Consider the following 7,422-nt stretch of genomic DNA (forward strand, 5'->3'; position numbering starts at 1 on the left):
GTCGCTTCCACTGTCTTGGGTTCTCCAGGCTGTGGTCGCTTCCGCTGTCTTGGGTTCTCCGGGCTGTGGTCGCTTCCGCTGTCTTGGTTCTCCGGGCTGTGGTCGCCTCCGCTGTCTTGGGTTCTCCAGGCTGTGGTCGCCTCCGCTGTCTTGGGTTCTCCAGGCTGTGGTCGCTTCCGCTGTCTTGGGTTCTCCGGGCTGTGGTCGCTTCCGCTGTGTTGGGTTCTCCGGGCTGTGGTCGCCTCCGCTGTCTTGGGTTCTCTAAACTCTTTCTTCCTCTCTGACCTTTGTCTGTCTTTCCGCTTGACCTCTGGTTGCCTCCGCTGTTTTCTGTTCTCTGAACTCTTTCTATTTTTCTCTCTCTCTAAGCTTTGTCTGTCTTTCTGTCTCTTTGACCTCTGTCTGTTTATGTCTTTGAGCTTTGTCTGTCTGTCTGTCTCTGCTCTCTGTCTGTTTGTCTTTCTGAGCTCTGGTCGCTTCCACTGTCTTGGGTTCTCCGGGCTCTTGTCGCTTCCCCTGTCTTGGGTTCTTCGGACTGTGGTCGCCTCCCCTGTCTTGGGTTCTCCGGTCTGTGGTCGCCTCCGCTGTCTTGGGTTCTCGAAACTCTTTCAATCTCTCTGACCTTTTTCTGTCTGTCCACTTGACCTCTGGTGGCCTCCGCTGTTTTCGGTTCTCTGAACTCTTTCTATCTGTCTCTCTCTCTGAGCTTTTTCTTTCTGTCTTTCTCTTTGACCTCTGTCTGTTAATGTTTTTGAGCTTTGTCTGTCTTTCTCTCTCTGCTCTCTGTCTGTTTTTCTCTCTGAGCTCTGGTCGCCTCCCCTGTCTTGGATTCTCCGGGCTGTGGTCGCCTCCGTTGTCTTGGGTTCTCTGTGCTATGGTCACCTCCGCTGTCTTGGGTTCTCTGTGCTGTGGTCGCTTCCGCTGTCTTGGGTTCTCTAAACTCTGTCTTTGTCTCTGACCTTTGTCTGTCTGTCCCCTTGACCTCTGGTGGCCTCCGCTGTTTTCGGATCTCTGAACTCTTTCTATCTGTCTCTCTCTCTTAGCTTTTTCTTTCTGTCTTTCTCTTTGATCTCTGTTTGTTTATGTCTTTGACCTTTGTCTATCTGTCTGTCTCTGCTCTCTGTCTGTGTTTCTCTCTGAGCTCTGGTTGCCTCCGCTTTCTTGGGTTCTCCGGGCTCTGGTCGCTTCCGCCTTCTTGGGTTCTCCGGGCTTTGGTCGCCTTCCCTGTCTTGGGTTCTCCTGTTTGTGGTCGCCTCCGCTTTCTTGGGTTCTCCGGGCTGTGGTCGCCTCCCCTGTCTTGGGTTCTCCGGGCTGTGGTCGCCTCCGCTGTCTTGGGTTCTCCATGCTGTGGTCGCTTCCGCTGTCTTGGTTCTCCGGGCTGTGGTCGCCTACTCTGTGTTGGGTTCTCCGTGCTGTGGTCGCCTCCGCTGTCTTGGGTTCTCCGGGCTGTGGTCGCCTCCGCTGTCTTGGGTTCTCCGGGCTGTGGTCGCTTCTGCTGTCTTGGTTCTCCGGGCTGTGGTCGCTTCCGCTGTCTTGGGTTCTCCGGGCTGTGGTCGCTTCCGCTGTCTTGGGTTCTCCGGGCTGTGGTCGCCTCCGCTGTCTTGGGTTCTCCGGGCTGTGGTCGCCTCCGCTGTCTTGGGTTCTCCGGGCTGTGGTCGCATCCGCTGTCTTGGGTTCTCTACACTCTGTCTTTCTGTCTGACCTTTGTCTGTCTGTCCCCTTGACCTCTGGTGGCCTCCGCTGTTTTCGGATCTCTGACCTCATATCTTTCTCTCTCTCTGAGCTTTTTCTGTCTGTCAAACTCTTTGACCTCTGTCTGTTTGTCTTTGAGCTTTGTCTGTCTGTCTGTCTCTGTGTCTGTTTTTCTCTCTGAGGTCTGGTCTTCTCTCTGAGTTCTGGTCGCCTCCGCTGTCTTGGGTTCTCTGGGCTCTGGTCGCTTCCGCCTTCTTGGGTTCTCCATGCTGTGGTCGCCTCCGCTGTCTTGGGTTCTCCGTGCTGTGGTCGCCTCCGCTGTCTTGGGTTCTCCGGGCTGTGGTCGCTTCCGCTGTCTTGGGTTCTCCGGGCTGTGGTCGCTTCCGCTGTCTTGGGTTCTCCGGGCTGTGGTTTCCTCCGCTGTCTTGGGTTCTCCGGGCTGTGGTCGCCTCCGCTGTCTTTGGTTCCCCCGGATGTGGTCGCTTCCGCTGTCTTGGGTTCTCCGGGCTGTGGTCGCTTCCGCTGTCTTGGGTTCTCCGGGCAGCGGTCGCCTCCGCTGTCTTGGGTTCTCCATGCTTTGGTCGCCTCCGCTGTCTTGGTTTCTCCAGACTGCGGTCGCCTCCGCTGTCTTGGGTTCTCCGGGCTGTGGTCGCCTCCGCTGTCTTGGGTCCTCCGGGCTGTGGTCGCTTCCGCTGTCTTGGATTCTACAGGCAGCGGTTGCCTCCGCTGTCTTGGGTTCTCCGTGCTGTGGTCGCTTCCGCTGTCTTGGGTTCTCCTGGCTGTGGTCGCCTCCGCTGTCTTGGGTTCTCCGGACTGGGGTCGCCTCCGCTGTCTTGGGTTCTCCGGGCTGTGGTCGCCTCCGCTGTCTTGAGTTCTCCGGGCTGTGGTCGCCTCCGCTGTCTTGGGTTCTCCGGGCTGTGGTCGCTTCCGCTGTCTTGGATTCTACGGGCAGCGGTCGCCTCCGCTGTCTTGGGTTCTCCGTGCTGTGGTCGCTTCCGCTGTCTTGGGTTCTCCTGGCTGTGGTCGCCTACGCTGTCTTGGGTTCTCCGGGCTGTGGTCGCATCCGCTGTCTTGGGTTCTCTACACTCTGTCTTTCTCTCTGACCTTTGTCTGTCTGTCCCCTTGACCTCTGGTGGCCTCCGCTGTTTTCGGATCTCTGACCTCATATCTTTCTCTCTCTCTGAGCTTTTTCTGTCTGTCAAACTCTTTGACCTCTGTCTGTTTGTCTTTGAGCTTTGTCTGTCTGTCTGTCTCTGTGTCTGTTTTTCTCTGAGGTCTGGTCTTCTCTCTGAGTTCTGGTCGCCTCCGCTGTCTTGGGTTCTCTGGGCTCTGGTCGCTTCCGCCTTCTTGGGTTCTCCATGCTGTGGTCGCCTCCGCTGTCTTGGGTTCTCCGTGCTGTGGTCGCCTCCGCTGTCTTGGGTTCTCCGGGCTGTGGTCGCTTCCGCTGTCTTGGGTTCTCCGGGCTGTGGTCGCTTCCGCTGTCTTGGGTTCTCCGGGCTGTGGTTGCCTCCGCTGTCTTGGGTTCTCCGGGCTGTGGTCGCCTCCGCTGTCTTTGGTTCCCCCGGATGTGGTCGCTTCCGCTGTCTTGGGTTCTCCGGGCTGTGGTCGCTTCCGCTGTCTTGGGTTCTCCGGGCAGCGGTCGCCTCCGCTGTCTTGGGTTCTCCATGCTTTGGTCGCCTCCGCTGTCTTGGTTTCTCCAGACTGCGGTCGCCTCCGCTGTCTTGGGTTCTCCGGGCTGTGGTCGCCTCCGCTGTCTTGGGTCCTCCGGGCTGTGGTCGCTTCCGCTGTCTTGGATTCTACAGGCAGCGGTTGCCTCCGCTGTCTTGGGTTCTCCGTGCTGTGGTCGCTTCCGCTGTCTTGGGTTCTCCTGGCTGTGGTCGCCTCCGCTGTCTTGGGTTCTCCGGACTGGGGTCGCCTCCGCTGTCTTGGGTTCTCCGGGCTGTGGTCGCCTCCGCTGTCTTGAGTTCTCCGGGCTGTGGTCGCCTCCGCTGTCTTGGGTTCTCCGGGCTGTGGTCGCTTCCGCTGTCTTGGATTCTACGGGCAGCGGTCGCCTCCGCTGTCTTGGGTTCTCCGTGCTGTGGTCGCTTCCGCTGTCTTGGGTTCTCCTGGCTGTGGTCGCCTACGCTGTCTTGGGTTCTCCGGGCTGTTGTCGCCTCCGCTGTCTTGGGTTCTCTAAACTTTGTCTTTCTCTCTGACCTTTGTCTGTCTTTCCCCTTGACCTCTGGTGGCCTCCGCTGTGTTTGGATCTCTGAACTCTTTCTATCTGTCTCTCTCTCTGAGCTTTTTCTTTCTGTCTTTCTTTTTGACCTCTGTTTGTTTATGTCTTTGAGCTTTTCCTTTCTGTCTGTCTCTGCTCTCTGTCTGTTTGTCTCTCTGAGCTCTGGTTGCTTCCGCTGTCTTGGGTTCTCCGGGCTCTGGTCCCTTCCCCTGTCTTGGGTTCTTCGGACTGTGGTTTCCTCTGCTGTCTTGGGTTCTCCGGGCTGTGGTTGCCTCCGCTGTCTTGGGTTCTCCGTGTTGTGGTCGCCTCCGGTGTCTTGGGTTCTCCGGGCTGTGGTCGCCTCCGCTGTCTTGGGTTCTCCGTGCTGTGGTCGCTTCCGCTGTCTTGGGTTCTCCGGGATGTGGTCGCCTACGCTGTGTCTGTTTTTCCGGGCTGTGGTCACCTCCGCTGTCTTGGGTTCTCCGGGCTGTGGTCGCCTCCGCTGTCTTGGGTTCTCTAAACCATGTCTTTCTCTCTGACCTTTGTCTGTCTGTCCCCTTGACCTCTGGTCGCCTCCGCTGTCTTGGGTTCTCCGGGCTGTGGTCGCCTCTGCTGTCTTAGGTTCACCGGGCTGTGGTCGCCTCCGCTGTCTTGGGTTCTCCGTGCTGTGGTCGCTTCCGCTGTCTTGGGTTCTCCGGGCTGTGGTAGCCTCCGCTGTCTTGGGTTCTCCGGACTGTGGTCGCTTCCGCTGTCTTGGGTTCTCCTGGCTGTGGTCGCCTCTGCTGTCTTGGATTCTCCGGACTGGGGTCGCCTCCGCTGTCTTGGGTTCTCCGGGCTGTGGTTTCCTCCGATGTCTTGGGTTCTCCGGGCTGTGGTCGCTTCCGCTGTCTTCGGTTCTCCGGGCTGTGGTCGCTTCCGCTGTCTTGGGTTCTCCGGCCAGCGGTCGCCTCCGCTGTCTTGGGTTCCCGGGCTGTGGTCGCCACCGCTGTCTTGGGTTCTCTAAACTCTGTCTTTCTCTGTGACCTTTGTCTGTCTGTTCCCTCTACGTCTGGCGGCCTCCGCTGTTTTCGGTTCTCTTAACTCTTTCTATGTGTTTCTCTCTCTGAGCTTTGTCTGCCTGTCTGTCTCTTTGATCTCTGTCTGTCTATCTTTTTGAGTTTTGTCTATCTGTTTGTCTCTGCTCTCTGTCTGTTTGTCTCTCTGAGCTCTGGTCACCTCCGCTGTCTTGAGTTCTCCGGGCTGTGGTCGCCTCCGCTGTCTTGGGTTCTCCGGGCTGTGGTCGCTTCCGCTGTCTTGGATTCTACGGGCAGCGGTCGCCTCCGCTGTCTTGGGTTCTCTGTACTGTGGTCGCTTCCGCTGTCTTGGGTTCTCCTGGCTGTGGTCGCCTCCGCTGTCTTGGGTTCTCCGGGCTGTTGTCGCCTCCGCTGTCTTGGGTTCTCTAAACTCTGTCTTTCTCTCTGACCTTTGTCTGTCTTTCCCCTTGACCTCTGGTGGCCTCCGCTGTTTTTGGATCTCTGAACTCTTTCTATCTGTCTCTCTCTCTGAGCTTTTTCTGTCTGTCTTTCTTTTTGACCTCTGTTTGTTTATGTCTTTGAGCTTTTCCTTTCTGTCTGTCTCTGCTCTCTGTCCGTTTGTCTGTCTGAGCTCTGGTTGCTTCCGCTGTCTTGGGTTCTCCGGGCTCTGGTCGCTTCCCCTGTCTTGGGTTCTCCGGGCTGTGGTCGCCTCCGCTGTCTTGGGTTCTCCGTGTTGTGGTCGCCTCCGCTGTCTTGGGTTCTCCGGGCTGTGGTCGCCTCCGCTGTCTTGGGTTCTCCTGGCTGTGGTCGCCTCTGCTGTCTTGGGTTCTCCGTGCTGTGGTCGCTTCCGCTGTCTTGGGTTCTCCGGGCTGTGGTCGCCTCCGCTGTCTTGGGTTCTCCGTGCTGTGGTCGCTTCCGCTGTCTTGGGTTCTCCGGGCTGTGGTCGCCTACGCTGTGTCTTTTTTTCCGGGCTGTGGTCACCTCCCCTGTCTTGGGTTCTCCGGGCTGTGGTCGCCTCCGCTGTCTTGGGTTCTCTAAACCATGTCTTTCTCTCTGACCTTTTTCTGTCTGTCCCCTTGACCTCTGGTCGCCTCCGCTGTCTTGGGTTCTCCGGGCTGTGGTCGCCTCTGCTGTCTTAGGTTCACCGGGCTGTGGTCGCCTCCGCTGTCTTGGGTTCTCCGGGCTGTGGTCGCCTCCGCTGTCTTGGGTTCTCCGTGCTGTGGTCGCTTCCGCTGTCTTGGGTTCTCCGGGCTGTGGTCGCCTACGCTGTGTCTGTTTTTCCGGGCTGTGGTCACCTCCGCTGTCTTGGGTTCTCCGGGCTGTGGTCGCCTCCGCTGTCTTGGGTTCTCTAAACCATGTCTTTCTCTCTGACCTTTGTCTGTCTGTCCTCTTGACCTCTGGTCGCCTCCGCTGTCTTGGGTTCTCCGGGCTGTGGTCGCCTCTGCTGTCTTAGGTTCACCGGGCTGTGGTCGCCTCCGCTGTCTTGGGTTCTCCGTGCTGTGGTCGCTTCCGCTGTCTCGGGTTCTCCGGGCTGTGGTAGCCTCCGCTGTCTTGGGTTCTCCGGACTGTTGTCGCTTCCGCTGTCTTGGGTTCTCCTGGCTGTGGTCGCCTCCGCTGTCTTGGGTTCTCCGGGCTGTGGTCGCCTCCGCTGTTTTGGGTTCTCCGTGCTGTGGTCGCTTCCGCTGTCTTGGGTTCTCCGGGCTGTGGTCGCCTCCGCTGTCTTGGGTTCTCCGGGCTGTGGTCGCCTCCGCTGTTTTGGGTTCTCCGTGCTGTGGTCGCTTCCGCTGTCTTGGGTTCTCCGGGCTGTGGTCGCCTCCGCTGTCTTGGGTTCTCCGTGCTGTGGTCGCTTCCGCTGTCTTGGGTTCTCCGGGCTGTGGTCGCCTACGCTGTGTCTTTTTTTCCGGGCTGTGGTCACCTCCGCTGTCTTGGGTTCTCCGGGCTGTGGTCGCCTCCGCTGTCTTTGGTTCCCCCGGATGTGGTCGCTTCCGCTGTCTTGGGTTCTCCGGGCTGTGGTCGCTTCCGCTGTCTTGGGTTCTCCGGGCAGCGGTCGCCTCCGCTGTCTTGGGTTCTCCATGCTTTGGTCGCCTCCGCTGTCTTGGTTTCTCCAGACTGCGGTCGCCTCCGCTGTCTTGGGTTCTCCGGGCTGTGGTCGCCTCCGCTGTCTTGGGTCCTCCGGGCTGTGGTCGCTTCCGCTGTCTTGGATTCTACAGGCAGCGGTTGCCTCCGCTGTCTTGGGTTCTCCGTGCTGTGGTCGCTTCCGCTGTCTTGGGTTCTCCTGGCTGTGGTCGCCTCCGCTGTCTTGGGTTCTCCGGACTGGGGTCGCCTCCGCTGTCTTGGGTTCTCCGGGCTGTGGTCGCCTCCGCTGTCTTGAGTTCTCCGGGCTGTGGTCGCCTCCGCTGTCTTGGGTTCTCCGGGCTGTGGTCGCTTCCGCTGTCTTGGATTCTACGGGCAGCGGTCGCCTCCGCTGTCTTGGGTTCTCCGTGCTGTGGTCGCTTCCGCTGTCTTGGGTTCTCCTGGCTG

This window comes from Amphiprion ocellaris, unplaced genomic scaffold, assembly GCF_022539595.1.
Source record: "Amphiprion ocellaris isolate individual 3 ecotype Okinawa unplaced genomic scaffold, ASM2253959v1 Aocel_unscaffolded167, whole genome shotgun sequence".
Classification (NCBI taxonomy): Eukaryota; Metazoa; Chordata; class Actinopteri; family Pomacentridae; genus Amphiprion; species Amphiprion ocellaris.